Source organism: Chroicocephalus ridibundus, chromosome 6 (genome assembly GCF_963924245.1).
Source record: "Chroicocephalus ridibundus chromosome 6, bChrRid1.1, whole genome shotgun sequence".
Taxonomy (NCBI): Eukaryota; Metazoa; Chordata; class Aves; order Charadriiformes; family Laridae; genus Chroicocephalus; species Chroicocephalus ridibundus.
The window spans coordinates 64,272,312-64,288,366 of NC_086289.1; positions in this window are offsets into that span (position 1 = coordinate 64,272,312).

A 16,055-nucleotide genomic window follows, 5' to 3' on the forward strand; every position below is an offset into this window, starting at 1 on the left:
TCCCCACTTTTCCCTCCTGGCACTTTCCATGTGGGAGATACCGCAAGACGTTTCTGTATATTGGGTACAGCGCTCTGCAGGGTGTTAGCAGAGACTTTCCCGGGACAGTGAAACCCTATGTCAGAGACACTGAGAAGAAGCCCCAACTTTCCTTCCAGGCACTTTCAGTGTGGGTGCCTTCTCCACGTGGTTCCTGGTTTCACTGCAGCTCTGAAGAGAATGTTAGCAAAGAGGTAACCGGGACAGTGCAAACAGTACTCAAAGAGAGGGAGAGCAAGCTCTCTCTTGGCACTTTGGATGTGGGACATACAGCGAGATGTTTGCTGCTTTTACATTTGGCTGTTGGGAGATTTACAGCACAAAGATATCTAGTTGATTTGAAGCAGTTCCGAGAAAGTCTAAGCATAATCCCCACTTTTCCCTCCTGGCACTTTCCATGTGGGAGATACCGCAAGACGTTTCTGTGTATTGGGTACAGCGCTCTGCAGGGTGTTAGCAGAGACTTTCCCGGGACAGTGAAACCCTATGTCAGAGACACTGAGAAGAAGCCCCAATGTTCCTTCCAGGCACTTTCAGTGTGCGTGCCTTCTCCACGTGGTTCCTGGTTTCACTGCAGCTCTGAAGAGAATGTTAGCAAAGAGGTAACCGGGACAGTGCAAACAGTACTCAAAGACAGGGAGAGCAAGCTCTCTCTTGGCACTTTGGATGTGGGACATACAGCGAGATGTTTGCTGCTTTTACATTTGGCTGTTGGGAGATTTACAGCACAAAGATATCTAGTTGATTTGAAGCAGTTCCGAGAAAGTCTAAGCATAATCCCCACTTTTCCCTCCTGGCACTTTCCATGTGGGAGATACCGCAAGACGTTTCTGTGTATTGGGTACAGCGCTCTGCAGGGTGTTAGCAGAGACTTTCCCGGGACAGTGAAACCCTATGTCAGAGACACTGAGAAGAAGCCCCAACGTTCCTTCCAGGCACTTTCAGTGTGGGTGCCTTCTCCACGTGGTTCCTGGTTTCACTGCAGCTCTGAAGAGAATGTTAGCAAAGAGGTAACCGGGACAGTGCAAACAGTACTCAAAGACAGGGAGAGCAAGCTCTCTCTTGGCACTTTGGATGTGGGACATACAGCGAGATGTTTGCTGCTTTTACATTTGGCTGTTGGGAGATTTACAGCACAAAGATATCTAGTTGATTTGAAGCAGTTCCGAGAAAGTCTAAGCATAATCCCCACTTTTCCCTCCTGGCACTTTCCATGTGGGAGATACCGCAAGACGTTTCTGTGTATTGGGTACAGCGCTCTGCAGGGTGTTAGCAGAGACTTTCCCGGGACAGTGAAACCCTATGTCAGAGACACTGAGAAGAAGCCCCAACTTTCCTTCCAGGCACTTTCAGTGTGCGTGCCTTCTCCACGTGGTTCCTGGTTTCACAGCAGCTCTGAAGAGAATGTTAGCAAAGAGGTAACCGGGACAGTGCAAACAGTACTCAAAGAGAGGGAGAGCAAGCTCTCTCTTGGCACTTTGGATGTGGGACATACAGCGAGATGTTTGCTGCTTTTACATTTGGCTGTTGGGAGATTTACAGCACAAAGATATCTAGTTGATTTGAAGCAGTTCCGAGAAAGTCTAAGCATAATCCCCACTTTTCCCTCCTGGCACTTTCCATGTGGGAGATACCGCAAGACGTTTCTGTGTATTGGGTACAGCGCTCTGCAGGGTGTTAGCAGAGACTTTCCCGGGACAGTGAAACCCTATGTCAGAGACACTGAGAAGAAGCCCCAATGTTCCTTCCAGGCACTTTCAGTGTGGGTGCCTTCTCCACGTGGTTCCTGGTTTCACTGCAGCTCTGAAGAGAATGTTAGCAAAGAGGTAACCGGGACAGTGCAAACAGTACTCAAAGACAGGGAGAGCAAGCTCTCTCTTGGCACTTTGGATGTGGGACATACAGCGAGATGTTTGCTGCTTTTACATTTGGCTGTTGGGAGATTTACAGCACAAAGATATCTAGTTGATTTGAAGCAGTTCCGAGAAAGTCTAAGCATAATCCCCACTTTTCCCTCCTGGCACTTTCCATGTGGGAGATACCGCAAGACGTTTCTGTGTATTGGGTACAGCGCTCTGCAGGGTGTTAGCAGAGACTTTCCCGGGACAGTGAAACCCTATGTCAGAGACACTGAGAAGAAGCCCCAACGTTCCTTCCAGGCACTTTCAGTGTGGGTGCCTTCTCCACGTGGTTCCTGGTTTCACTGCAGCTCTGAAGAGAATGTTAGCAAAGAGGTAACCGGGACAGTGCAAACAGTACTCAAAGACAGGGAGAGCAAGCTCTCTCTTGGCACTTTGGATGTGGGACATACAGCGAGATGTTTGCTGCTTTTACATTTGGCTGTTGGGAGATTTACAGCACAAAGATATCTAGTTGATTTGAAGCAGTTCCGAGAAAGTCTAAGCATAATCCCCACTTTTCCCTCCTGGCACTTTCCATGTGGGAGATACCGCAAGACGTTTCTGTGTATTGGGTACAGCGCTCTGCAGGGTGTTAGCAGAGACTTTCCCGGGACAGTGAAACCCTATGTCAGAGACACTGAGAAGAAGCCCCAACGTTCCTTCCAGGCACTTTCAGTGTGGGTGCCTTCTCCACGTGGTTCCTGGTTTCACTGCAGCTCTGAAGAGAATGTTAGCAAAGAGGTAACCGGGACAGTGCAAACAGTACTCAAAGAGAGGGAGAGCAAGCTCTCTCTTGGCACTTTGGATGTGGGACATACAGCGAGATGTTTGCTGCTTTTACATTTGGCTGTTGGGAGATTTACAGCACAAAGATATCTAGTTGATTTGAAGCAGTTCCGAGAAAGTCTAAGCATAATCCCCACTTTTCCCTCCTGGCATTTCCCATGTGGGAGATACCGCAAGACGTTTCTGTGTATTGGGTACAGCGCTCTGCAGGGTGTTAGCAGAGATTTTCCCGGGACAGTGAAACCCTATGTCAGAGACAATGAAAAGAAGCCCCAATGTTCCTTCTAGTCATTTTCAGTGTGGGTGCCTTCTCCACGTGGTTCCTGGTTTCACAGCAGCTCTGAAGAGAATGTTAGCAAAGAGGTAACCGGGACAGTGCAAACAGTACTCAAAGACAGGGAGAGCAAGCTCTCTCTTGGCACTTTGGATGTGGGACATACAGCGAGATGTTTGCTGCTTTTACATTTGGCTGTTGGGAGATTTACAGCACAAAGATATCTAGTTGATTTGAAGCAGTTCCGAGAAAGTCTAAGCATAATCCCCACTTTTCCCTCCTGGCACTTTCCATGTGGGAGAAACCGCAAGACGTCTCTGTGTATTGGGTACAGCGCTCTGCAGGGTGTTAGCAGAGACTATCCCGGGACAGTGAAACCCTATGTCAGAGACACTGAGAAGAAGCCCCAACGTTCCTTCCAGGCACTTTCAGTGTGCGTGCCTTCTCCACGTGGTTCCTGGTTTCACAGCAGCTCTGAAGAGAATGTTAGCAAAGAGGTAACCGGGACAGTGCAAACAGTACTCAAAGAGAGGGAGAGCAAGCTCTCTCTTGGCACTTTGGATGTGGGACATACAGCGAGATGTTTGCTGCTTTTACATTTGGCTGTTGGGAGATTTACAGCACAAAGATATCTAGTTGATTTGAAGCAGTTCCGAGAAAGTCTAAGCATAATCCCCACTTTTCCCTCCTGGCACTTTCCATGTGGGAGATACCGCAAGACGTTTCTGTATATTGGGTACAGCGCTCTGCAGGGTGTTAGCAGAGACTTTCCCGGGACAGTGAAACCCTATGTCAGAGACACTGAGAAGAAGCCCCAACTTTCCTTCCAGGCACTTTCAGTGTGGGTGCCTTCTCCACGTGGTTCCTGGTTTCACTGCAGCTCTGAAGAGAATGTTAGCAAAGAGGTAACCGGGACAGTGCAAACAGTACTCAAAGACAGGGAGAGCAAGCTCTCTCTTGGCACTTTGGATGTGGGACATACAGCGAGATGTTTGCTGCTTTTACATTTGGCTGTTGGGAGATTTACAGCACAAAGATATCTAGTTGATTTGAAGCAGTTCCGAGAAAGTCTAAGCATAATCCCCACTTCTCCCTCCTGGCACTTTCCATGTGGGAGATACCGCAAGACGTTTCTGTGTATTGGGTACAGCGCTCTGCAGGGTGTTAGCAGAGACTTTCCCGGGACAGTGAAACCCTATGTCAGAGACACTGAGAAGAAGCCCCAATGTTCCTTCTAGTCATTTTCAGTGTGGGTGCCTTCTCCACGTGGTTCCTGGTTTCACTGCAGCTCTGAAGAGAATGTTAGCAAAGAGGTAACCGGGACAGTGCAAACAGTACTCAAAGACAGGGAGAGCAAGCTCTCTCTTGGCAATTTGGATGTGGGACATACAGCGAGATGTTTGCTGCTTTTACATTTGGCTGTTGGGAGATTTACAGCACAAAGATATCTAGTTGATTTGAAGCAGTTCCGAGAAAGTCTAAGCATAATCCCCACTTTTCCCTCCTGGCACTTCCCATGTGGGAGATACCGCAAGACGTTTCTGTGTATTGGGTACAGCACTCTGCAGGGTGTTAGCAGAGACTTTCCCGGGACAGTGAAACCCTATGTCAGAGACACTGAGAAGAAGCCCCAACGTTCCTTCCAGGCACTTTCAGTGTGGGTGCCTTCTCCACGTGGTTCCTGGTTTCACAGCAGCTCTGAAGAGAATGTTAGCAAAGAGGTAACCGGGACAGTGCAAACAGTACTCAAAGAGAGGGAGAGCAAGCTCTCTCTTGGCACTTTGGATGTGGGACATACAGCGAGATGTTTGCTGCTTTTACATTTGGCTGTTGGGAGATTTACAGCACAAAGATATCTAGTTGATTTGAAGCAGTTCCGAGAAAGTCTAAGCATAATCCCCACTTTTCCCTCCTGGCACTTTCCATGTGGGAGATACCGCAAGACGTTTCTGTGTATTGGGTACAGCGCTCTGCAGGGTGTTAGCAGAGACTTTCCCGGGACAGTGAAACCCTATGTCAGAGACACTGAGAAGAAGCCCCAACGTTCCTTCCAGGCACTTTCAGTGTGGGTGCCTTCTCCACGTGGTTCCTGGTTTCACTGCAGCTCTGAAGAGAATGTTAGCAAAGAGGTAACCGGGACAGTGCAAACAGTACTCAAAGACAGGGAGAGCAAGCTCTCTCTTGGCACTTTGGATGTGTGACATACAGCGAGATGTTTGCTGCTTTTACATTTGGCTGTTGGGAGATTTACAGCACAAAGATATCTAGTTGATTTGAAGCAGTTCCGAGAAAGTCTAAGCATAATCCCCACTTTTCCCTCCTGGCACTTTCCATGTGGGAGATACCGCAAGACGTTTCTGTGTATTGGGTACAGCGCTCTGCAGGGTGTTAGCAGAGACTTTCCCGGGACAGTGAAACCCTATGTCAGAGACACTGAGAAGAAGCCCCAACGTTCCTTCCAGGCACTTTCAGTGTGGGTGCCTTCTCCACGTGGTTCCTGGTTTCACTGCAGCTCTGAAGAGAATGTTAGCAAAGAGGTAACCGGGACAGTGCAAACAGTACTCAAAGAGAGGGAGAGCAAGCTCTCTCTTGGCACTTTGGATGTGGGACATACAGCGAGATGTTTGCTGCTTTTACATTTGGCTGTTGGGAGATTTACAGCACAAACATATCTAGTTGATTTGAAGCAGTTCCGAGAAAGTCTAAGCATAATCCCCACTTTTCCCTCCTGGCATTTCCCATGTGGGAGATACCGCAAGACGTTTCTGTGTATTGGGTACAGCGCTCTGCAGGGTGTTAGCAGAGATTTTCCCGGGACAGTGAAACCCTATGTCAGAGACAATGAAAAGAAGCCCCAATGTTCCTTCTAGTCATTTTCAGTGTGGGTGCCTTCTCCACGTGGTTCCTGGTTTCACAGCAGCTCTGAAGAGAATGTTAGCAAAGAGGTAACCGGGACAGTGCAAACAGTACTCAAAGACAGGGAGAGCAAGCTCTCTCTTGGCAATTTGGATGTGGGACATACAGCGAGATGTTTGCTGCTTTTACATTTGGCTGTTGGGAGATTTACAGCACAAAGATATCTAGTTGATTTGAAGCAGTTCCGAGAAAGTCTAAGCATAATCCCCACTTTTCCCTCCTGGCACTTTCCATGTGGGAGAAACCGCAAGACGTCTCTGTGTATTGGGTACAGCGCTCTGCAGGGTGTTAGCAGAGACTTTCCCGGGACAGTGAAACCCTATGTCAGAGACACTGAGAAGAAGCCCCAACGTTCCTTCCAGGCACTTTCAGTGTGCGTGCCTTCTCCACGTGGTTCCTGGTTTCACAGCAGCTCTGAAGAGAATGTTAGCAAAGAGGTAACCGGGACAGTGCAAACAGTACTCAAAGACAGGGAGAGCAAGCTCTCTCTTGGCACTTTGGATGTGGGACATACAGCGAGATGTTTGCTGCTTTTACATTTGGCTGTTGGGAGATTTACAGCACAAAGATATCTAGTTGATTTGAAGCAGTTCCGAGAAAGTCTAAGCATAATCCCCACTTCTCCCTCCTGGCACTTTCCATGTGGGAGATACCGCAAGACGTTTCTGTGTATTGGGTACAGCGCTCTGCAGGGTGTTAGCAGAGACTTTCCCGGGACAGTGAAACCCTATGTCAGAGACACTGAGAAGAAGCCCCAACGTTCCTTCCAGGCACTTTCAGTGTGGGTGCCTTCTCCACGTGGTTCCTGGTTTCACTGCAGCTCTGAAGAGAATGTTAGCAAAGAGGTAACCGGGACAGTGCAAACAGTACTCAAAGACAGGGAGAGCAAGCTCTCTCTTGGCACTTTGGATGTGGAACATACAGCGAGATGTTTGCTGCTTTTACATTTGGCTGTTGGGAGATTTACAGCACAAAGATATCTAGTTGATTTGAAGCAGTTCCGAGAAAGTCTAAGCATAATCCCCACTTTTCCCTCCTGGCACTTTCCATGTGGGAGATACCGCAAGACGTTTCTGTGTATTGGGTACAGCGCTCTGCAGGGTGTTAGCAGAGACTTTCCCGGGACAGTGAAACCCTATGTCAGAGACACTGAGAAGAAGCCCCAACGTTCCTTCCAGGCACTTTCAGTGTGGGTGCCTTCTCCACGTGGTTCCTGGTTTCACTGCAGCTCTGAAGAGAATGTTAGCAAAGAGGTAACCGGGACAGTGCAAACAGTACTCAAAGAGAGGGAGAGCAAGCTCTCTCTTGGCACTTTGGATGTGGGACATACAGCGAGATGTTTGCTGCTTTTACATTTGGCTGTTGGGAGATTTACAGCACAAACATATCTAGTTGATTTGAAGCAGTTCCGAGAAAGTCTAAGCATAATCCCCACTTTTCCCTCCTGGCATTTCCCATGTGGGAGATACCGCAAGACGTTTCTGTGTATTGGGTACAGCGCTCTGCAGGGTGTTAGCAGAGATTTTCCCGGGACAGTGAAACCCTATGTCAGAGACAATGAAAAGAAGCCCCAATGTTCCTTCTAGTCATTTTCAGTGTGGGTGCCTTCTCCACGTGGTTCCTGGTTTCACAGCAGCTCTGAAGAGAATGTTAGCAAAGAGGTAACCGGGACAGTGCAAACAGTACTCAAAGACAGGGAGAGCAAGCTCTCTCTTGGCACTTTGGATGTGGGACATACAGCGAGATGTTTGCTGCTTTTACATTTGGCTGTTGGGAGATTTACAGCACAAAGATATCTAGTTGATTTGAAGCAGTTCCGAGAAAGTCTAAGCATAATCCCCACTTTTCCCTCCTGGCACTTTCCATGTGGGAGAAACCGCAAGACGTCTCTGTGTATTGGGTACAGCGCTCTGCAGGGTGTTAGCAGAGACTTTCCCGGGACAGTGAAACCCTATGTCAGAGACACTGAGAAGAAGCCCCAACGTTCCTTCCAGGCACTTTCAGTGTGCGTGCCTTCTCCACGTGGTTCCTGGTTTCACAGCAGCTCTGAAGAGAATGTTAGCAAAGAGGTAACCGGGACAGTGCAAACAGTACTCAAAGACAGGGAGAGCAAGCTCTCTCTTGGCACTTTGGATGTGGGACATACAGCGAGATGTTTGCTGCTTTTACATTTGGCTGTTGGGAGATTTACAGCACAAAGATATCTAGTTGATTTGAAGCAGTTCCGAGAAAGTCTAAGCATAATCCCCACTTTTCCCTCCTGGCACTTTCCATGTGGGAGATACCGCAAGACGTTTCTGTATATTGGGTACAGCGCTCTGCAGGGTGTTAGCAGAGACTTTCCCGGGACAGTGAAACCCTATGTCAGAGACACTGAGAAGAAGCCCCAACTTTCCTTCCAGGCACTTTCAGTGTGGGTGCCTTCTCCACGTGGTTCCTGGTTTCACTGCAGCTCTGAAGAGAATGTTAGCAAAGAGGTAACCGGGACAGTGCAAACAGTACTCAAAGACAGGGAGAGCAAGCTCTCTCTTGGCACTTTGGATGTGGGACATACAGCGAGATGTTTGCTGCTTTTACATTTGGCTGTTGGGAGATTTACAGCACAAAGATATCTAGTTGATTTGAAGCAGTTCCGAGAAAGTCTAAGCATAATCCCCACTTCTCCCTCCTGGCACTTTCCATGTGGGAGATACCGCAAGACGTTTCTGTGTATTGGGTACAGCGCTCTGCAGGGTGTTAGCAGAGACTTTCCCGGGACAGTGAAACCCTATGTCAGAGACACTGAGAAGAAGCCCCAATGTTCCTTCTAGTCATTTTCAGTGTGGGTGCCTTCTCCACGTGGTTCCTGGTTTCACTGCAGCTCTGAAGAGAATGTTAGCAAAGAGGTAACCGGGACAGTGCAAACAGTACTCAAAGACAGGGAGAGCAAGCTCTCTCTTGGCAATTTGGATGTGGGACATACAGCGAGATGTTTGCTGCTTTTACATTTGGCTGTTGGGAGATTTACAGCACAAAGATATCTAGTTGATTTGAAGCAGTTCCGAGAAAGTCTAAGCATAATCCCCACTTTTCCCTCCTGGCACTTCCCATGTGGGAGATACCGCAAGACGTTTCTGTGTATTGGGTACAGCACTCTGCAGGGTGTTAGCAGAGACTTTCCCGGGACAGTGAAACCCTATGTCAGAGACACTGAGAAGAAGCCCCAACGTTCCTTCCAGGCACTTTCAGTGTGGGTGCCTTCTCCACGTGGTTCCTGGTTTCACTGCAGCTCTGAAGAGAATGTTAGCAAAGAGGTAACCGGGACAGTGCAAACAGTACTCAAAGACAGGGAGAGCAAGCTCTCTCTTGGCAATTTGGATGTGGGACATACAGCGAGATGTTTGCTGCTTTTACATTTGGCTGTTGGGAGATTTACAGCACAAAGATATCTAGTTGATTTGAAGCAGTTCCGAGAAAGTCTAAGCATAATCCCCACTTTTCCCTCCTGGCACTTTCCATGTGGGAGATACCGCAAGACGTTTCTGTGTATTGGGTACAGCGCTCTGCAGGGTGTTAGCAGAGACTTTCCCGGGACAGTGAAACCCTATGTCAGAGACACTGAGAAGAAGCCCCAACGTTCCTTCCAGGCACTTTCAGTGTGCGTGCCTTCTCCACGTGGTTCCTGGTTTCACAGCAGCTCTGAAGAGAATGTTAGCAAAGAGGTAACCGGGACAGTGCAAACAGTACTCAAAGACAGGGAGAGCAAGCTCTCTCTTGGCACTTTGGATGTGGGACATACAGCGAGATGTTTGCTGCTTTTACATTTGGCTGTTGGGAGATTTACAGCACAAAGATATCTAGTTGATTTGAAGCAGTTCCAAGAAAGTCTAAGCATAATCCCCACTTTTCCCTCCTGGCACTTTCCATGTGGGAGATACCGCAAGACGTTTCTGTATATTGGGTACAGCGCTCTGCAGGGTGTTAGCAGAGACTTTCCCGGGACAGTGAAACCCTATGTCAGAGACACTGAGAAGAAGCCCCAACTTTCCTTCCAGGCACTTTCAGTGTGGGTGCCTTCTCCACGTGGTTCCTGGTTTCACAGCAGCTCTGAAGAGAATGTTAGCAAAGAGGTAACCGGGACAGTGCAAACAGTACTCAAAGACAGGGAGAGCAAGCTCTCTCTTGGCACTTTGGATGTGGGACATACAGCGAGATGTTTGCTGCTTTTACATTTGGCTGTTGGGAGATTTACAGCACAAAGATATCTAGTTGATTTGAAGCAGTTCCGAGAAAGTCTAAGCATAATCCCCACTTTTCCCTCCTGGCACTTTCCATGTGGGAGATACCGCAAGACGTTTCTGTGTATTGGGTACAGCGCTCTGCAGGGTGTTAGCAGAGACTTTCCCGGGACAGTGAAACCCTATGTCAGAGACACTGAGAAGAAGCCCCAATGTTCCTTCCAGGCACTTTCAGTGTGGGTGCCTTCTCCACGTGGTTCCTGGTTTCACTGCAGCTCTGAAGAGAATGTTAGCAAAGAGGTAACCGGGACAGTGCAAACAGTACTCAAAGACAGGGAGAGCAAGCTCTCTCTTGGCACTTTGGATGTGGGACATACAGCGAGATGTTTGCTGCTTTTACATTTGGCTGTTGGGAGATTTACAGCACAAAGATATCTAGTTGATTTGAAGCAGTTCCGAGAAAGTCTAAGCATAATCCCCACTTTTCCCTCCTGGCACTTTCCATGTGGGAGATACCGCAAGACGTTTCTGTATATTGGGTACAGCGCTCTGCAGGGTGTTAGCAGAGACTTTCCCGGGACAGTGAAACCCTATGTCAGAGACACTGAGAAGAAGCCCCAACGTTCCTTCCAGGCACTTTCAGTGTGCGCGCCTTCTCCACGTGGTTCCTGGTTTCACTGCAGCTCTGAAGAGAATGTTAGCAAAGAGGTAACCGGGACAGTGCAAACAGTACTCAAAGACAGGGAGAGCAAGCTCTCTCTTGGCACTTTGGATGTGGGACATACAGCGAGATGTTTGCTGCTTTTACATTTGGCTGTTGGGAGATTTACAGCACAAAGATATCTAGTTGATTTGAAGCAGTTCCGAGAAAGTCTAAACATAATCCCTACTTCTCCCTCCTGGCACTTTCCATGTGGGAGATACCGCAAGACGTTTCTGTGTATTGGGTACAGCGCTCTGCAGGGTGTTAGCAGAGACTTTCCCGGGACAGTGAAACCCTATGTCAGAGACACTGAGAAGAAGCCCCAATGTTCCTTCCAGGCACTTTCAGTGTGGGTGCCTTCTCCACGTGGTTCCTGGTTTCACTGCAGCTCTGAAGAGAATGTTAGCAAAGAGGTAACCGGGACAGTGCAAACAGTACTCAAAGAGAGGGAGAGCAAGCTCTCTCTTGGCACTTTGGATGTGGGACATACAGCGAGATGTTTGCTGCTTTTACATTTGGCTGTTGGGAGATTTACAGCACAAAGATATCTAGTTGATTTGAAGCAGTTCCGAGAAAGTCTAAGCATAATCCCCACTTTTCCCTCCTGGCACTTTCCATGTGGGAGATACCGCAAGACGTTTCTGTGTATTGGGTACAGCGCTCTGCAGGGTGTTAGCAGAGACTTTCCCGGGACAGTGAAACCCTATGTCAGAGACACTGAGAAGAAGCCCCAACGTTCCTTCCAGGCACTTTCAGTGTGCGCGCCTTCTCCACGTGGTTCCTGGTTTCACTGCAGCTCTGAAGAGAATGTTAGCAAAGAGGTAACCGGGACAGTGCAAACAGTACTCAAAGAGAGGGAGAGCAAGCTCTCTCTTGGCACTTTGGATGTGGGACATACAGCGAGATGTTTGCTGCTTTTACATTTGGCTGTTGGGAGATTTACAGCACAAAGATATCTAGTTGATTTGAAGCAGTTCCGAGAAAGTCTAAACATAATCCCCACTTTTCCCTCCTGGCACTTTCCATGTGGGAGATACCGCAAGATGTTTCTGTGTATTGGGTACAGCGCTCTGCAGGGTGTTAGCAGATACTTTCCCGGGACAGTGAAACCCTATGTCAGAGACACTGAGAAGAAGCCCCAATGTTCCTTCCAGGCACTTTCAGTGTGGGTGCCTTCTCCACGTGGTTCCTGGTTTCACTGCAGCTCTGAAGAGAATGTTAGCAAAGAGGTAACCGGGACAGTGCAAACAGTACTCAAAGACAGGGAGAGCAAGCTCTCTCTTGGCAATTTGGATGTGGGACATACAGCGAGATGTTTGCTGCTTTTACATTTGGCTGTTGGGAGATTTACAGCACAAAGATATCTAGTTGATTTGAAGCAGTTCCGAGAAAGTCTAAGCATAATCCCCACTTTTCCCTCCTGGCACTTTCCATGTGGGAGATACCGCAAGACGTTTCTGTGTATTGGGTACAGCGCTCTGCAGGGTGTTAGCAGAGACTTTCCCGGGACAGTGAAACCCTATGTCAGAGACACTGAGAAGAAGCCCCAACTTTCCTTCCAGGCACTTTCAGTGTGCGTGCCTTCTCCACGTGGTTCCTGGTTTCACAGCAGCTCTGAAGAGAATGTTAGCAAAGAGGTAACCGGGACAGTGCAAACAGTACTCAAAGACAGGGAGAGCAAGCTCTCTCTTGGCACTTTGGATGTGGGACATACAGCGAGATGTTTGCTGCTTTTACATTTGGCTGTTGGGAGATTTACAGCACAAAGATATCTAGTTGATTTGAAGCAGTTCCGAGAAAGTCTAAGCATAATCCCCACTTTTCCCTCCTGGCACTTTCCATGTGGGAGATACCGCAAGACGTTTCTGTGTATTGGGTACAGCGCTCTGCAGGGTGTTAGCAGAGACTTTCCCGGGACAGTGAAACCCTATGTCAGAGACACTGAGAAGAAGCCCCAACGTTCCTTCCAGGCACTTTCAGTGTGGGTGCCTTCTCCACGTGGTTCCTGGTTTCACTGCAGCTCTGAAGAGAATGTTAGCAAAGAGGTAACCGGGACAGTGCAAACAGTACTCAAAGACAGGGAGAGCAAGCTCTCTCTTGGCACTTTGGATGTGGGACATACAGCGAGAGGTTTGCTGCTTTTACATTTGGCTGTTGGGAGATTTACAGCACAAAGATATCTAGTTGATTTGAAGCAGTTCCGAGAAAGTCTAAGCATAATCCCCACTTTTCCCTCCTGGCACTTTCCATGTGGGAGATACCGCAAGACGTTTCTGTGTATTGGGTACAGCGCTCTGCAGGGTGTTAGCAGAGACTTTCCCGGGACAGTGAAACCCTATGTCAGAGACACTGAGAAGAAGCCCCAACGTTCCTTCCAGGCACTTTCAGTGTGGGTGCCTTCTCCACGTGGTTCCTGGTTTCACTGCAGCTCTGAAGAGAATGTTAGCAAAGAGGTAACCGGGACAGTGCAAACAGTACTCAAAGACAGGGAGAGCAAGCTCTCTCTTGGCACTTTGGATGTGGGACATACAGCGAGATGTTTGCTGCTTTTACATTTGGCTGTTGGGAGATTTACAGCACAAACATATCTAGTTGATTTGAAGCAGTTCCGAGAAAGTCTAAGCATAATCCCCACTTTTCCCTCCTGGCATTTCCCATGTGGGAGATACCGCAAGACGTTTCTGTGTATTGGGTACAGCGCTCTGCAGGGTGTTAGCAGAGATTTTCCCGGGACAGTGAAACCCTATGTCAGAGACACTGAGAAGAAGCCCCAATGTTCCTTCTAGTCATTTTCAGTGTGGGTGCCTTCTCCACGTGGTTCCTGGTTTCACTACAGCTCTGAAGAGAATGTTAGCAAAGAGGTAACCGGGACAGTGCAAACAGTACTCAAAGACAGGGAGAGCAAGCTCTCTCTTGGCACTTTGGATGTGGGACATACAGCGAGATGTTTGCTGCTTTTACATTTGGCTGTTGGGAGATTTACAGCACAAAGATATCTAGTTGATTTGAAGCAGTTCCGAGAAAGTCTAAGCATAATCCCCACTTTTCCCTCCTGGCACTTTCCATGTGGGAGATACCGCAAGACGTTTCTGTGTATTGGGTACAGCGCTCTGCAGGGTGTTAGCAGAGACTTTCCCGGGACAGTGAAACCCTATGTCAGAGACACTGAGAAGAAGCCCCAACGTTCCTTCCAGGCACTTTCAGTGTGGGTGCCTTCTCCACGTGGTTCCTGGTTTCACAGCAGCTCTGAAGAGAATGTTAGCAAAGAGGTAACCGGGACAGTGCAAACAGTACTCAAAGACAGGGAGAGCAAGCTCTCTCTTGGCACTTTGGATGTGGGACATACAGCGAGATGTTTGCTGCTTTTACATTTGGCTGTTGGGAGATTTACAGCACAAACATATCTAGTTGATTTGAAGCAGTTCCGAGAAAGTCTAAGCATAATCCCCACTTTTCCCTCCTGGCATTTCCCATGTGGGAGATACCGCAAGACGTTTCTGTGTATTGGGTACAGCGCTCTGCAGGGTGTTAGCAGAGATTTTCCCGGGACAGTGAAACCCTATGTCAGAGACAATGAAAAGAAGCCCCAATGTTCCTTCTAGTCATTTTCAGTGTGGGTGCCTTCTCCACGTGGTTCCTGGTTTCACTACAGCTCTGAAGAGAATGTTAGCAAAGAGGTAACCGGGACAGTGCAAACAGTACTCAAAGACAGGGAGAGCAAGCTCTCTCTTGGCACTTTGGATGTGGGACATACAGCGAGATGTTTGCTGCTTTTACATTTGGCTGTTGGGAGATTTACAGCACAAAGATATCTAGTTGATTTGAAGCAGTTCCGAGAAAGTCTAAGCATAATCCCCACTTTTCCCTCCTGGCACTTTCCATGTGGGAGATACCGCAAGACGTTTCTGTGTATTGGGTACAGCGCTCTGCAGGGTGTTAGCAGAGACTTTCCCGGGACAGTGAAACCCTATGTCAGAGACACTGAGAAGAAGCCCCAATGTTCCTTCCAGGCACTTTCAGTGTGGGTGCCTTCTCCACGTGGTTCCTGGTTTCACTGCAGCTCTGAAGAGAATGTTAGCAAAGAGGTAACCGGGACAGTGCAAACAGTACTCAAAGACAGGGAGAGCAAGCTCTCTCTTGGCACTTTGGATGTGGGACATACAGCGAGATGTTTGCTGCTTTTACATTTGGCTGTTGGGAGATTTACAGCACAAAGATATCTAGTTGATTTGAAGCAGTTCCGAGAAAGTCTAAGCATAATCCCCACTTTTCCCTCCTGGCACTTTCCATGTGGGAGATACCGCAAGACGTTTCTGTATATTGGGTACAGCGCTCTGCAGGGTGTTAGCAGAGACTTTCCCGGGACAGTGAAACCCTATGTCAGAGACACTGAGAAGAAGCCCCAACGTTCCTTCCAGGCACTTTCAGTGTGGGTGCCTTCTCCACGTGGTTCCTGGTTTCACTGCAGCTCTGAAGAGAATGTTAGCAAAGAGGTAACCGGGACAGTGCAAACAGTACTCAAAGAGAGGGAGAGCAAGCTCTCTCTTGGCACTTTGGATGTGGGACATACAGCGAGATGTTTGCTGCTTTTACATTTGGCTGTTGGGAGATTTACAGCACAAAGATATCTAGTTGATTTGAAGCAGTTCCGAGAAAGTCTAAACATAATCCCCACTTTTCCCTCCTGGCATTTTCCATGTGGGAGATACCGCAAGACGTTTCTGTGTATTGGGTACAGCGCTCTGCAGGGTGTTAGCAGATACTTTCCCGGGACAGTGAAACCCTATGTCAGAGACACTGAGAAGAAGCCCCAATGTTCCTTCTAGTCATTTTCAGTGTGGGTGCCTTCTCCACGTGGTTCCTGGTTTCACAGCAGCTCTGAAGAGAATGTTAGCAAAGAGGTAACCGGGACAGTGCAAACAGTACTCAAAGACAGGGAGAGCAAGCTCTCTCTTGGCACTTTGGATGTGGGACATACAGCGAGATGTTTGCTGCTTTTACATTTGGCTGTTGGGAGATTTACAGCACAAACATATCTAGTTGATTTGAAGCAGTTCCGAGAAAGTCTAAGCATAATCCCCACTTTTCCCTCCTGGCACTTCCCATGTGGGAGATACCGCAAGACGTTTCAGTGTATTGGGTACAGCGCTCTGCAGGGTGTTAGCAGAGATTTTCCCGGGACAGTGAAACCCTATGTCAGAGACAATGAAAAGGAGCCC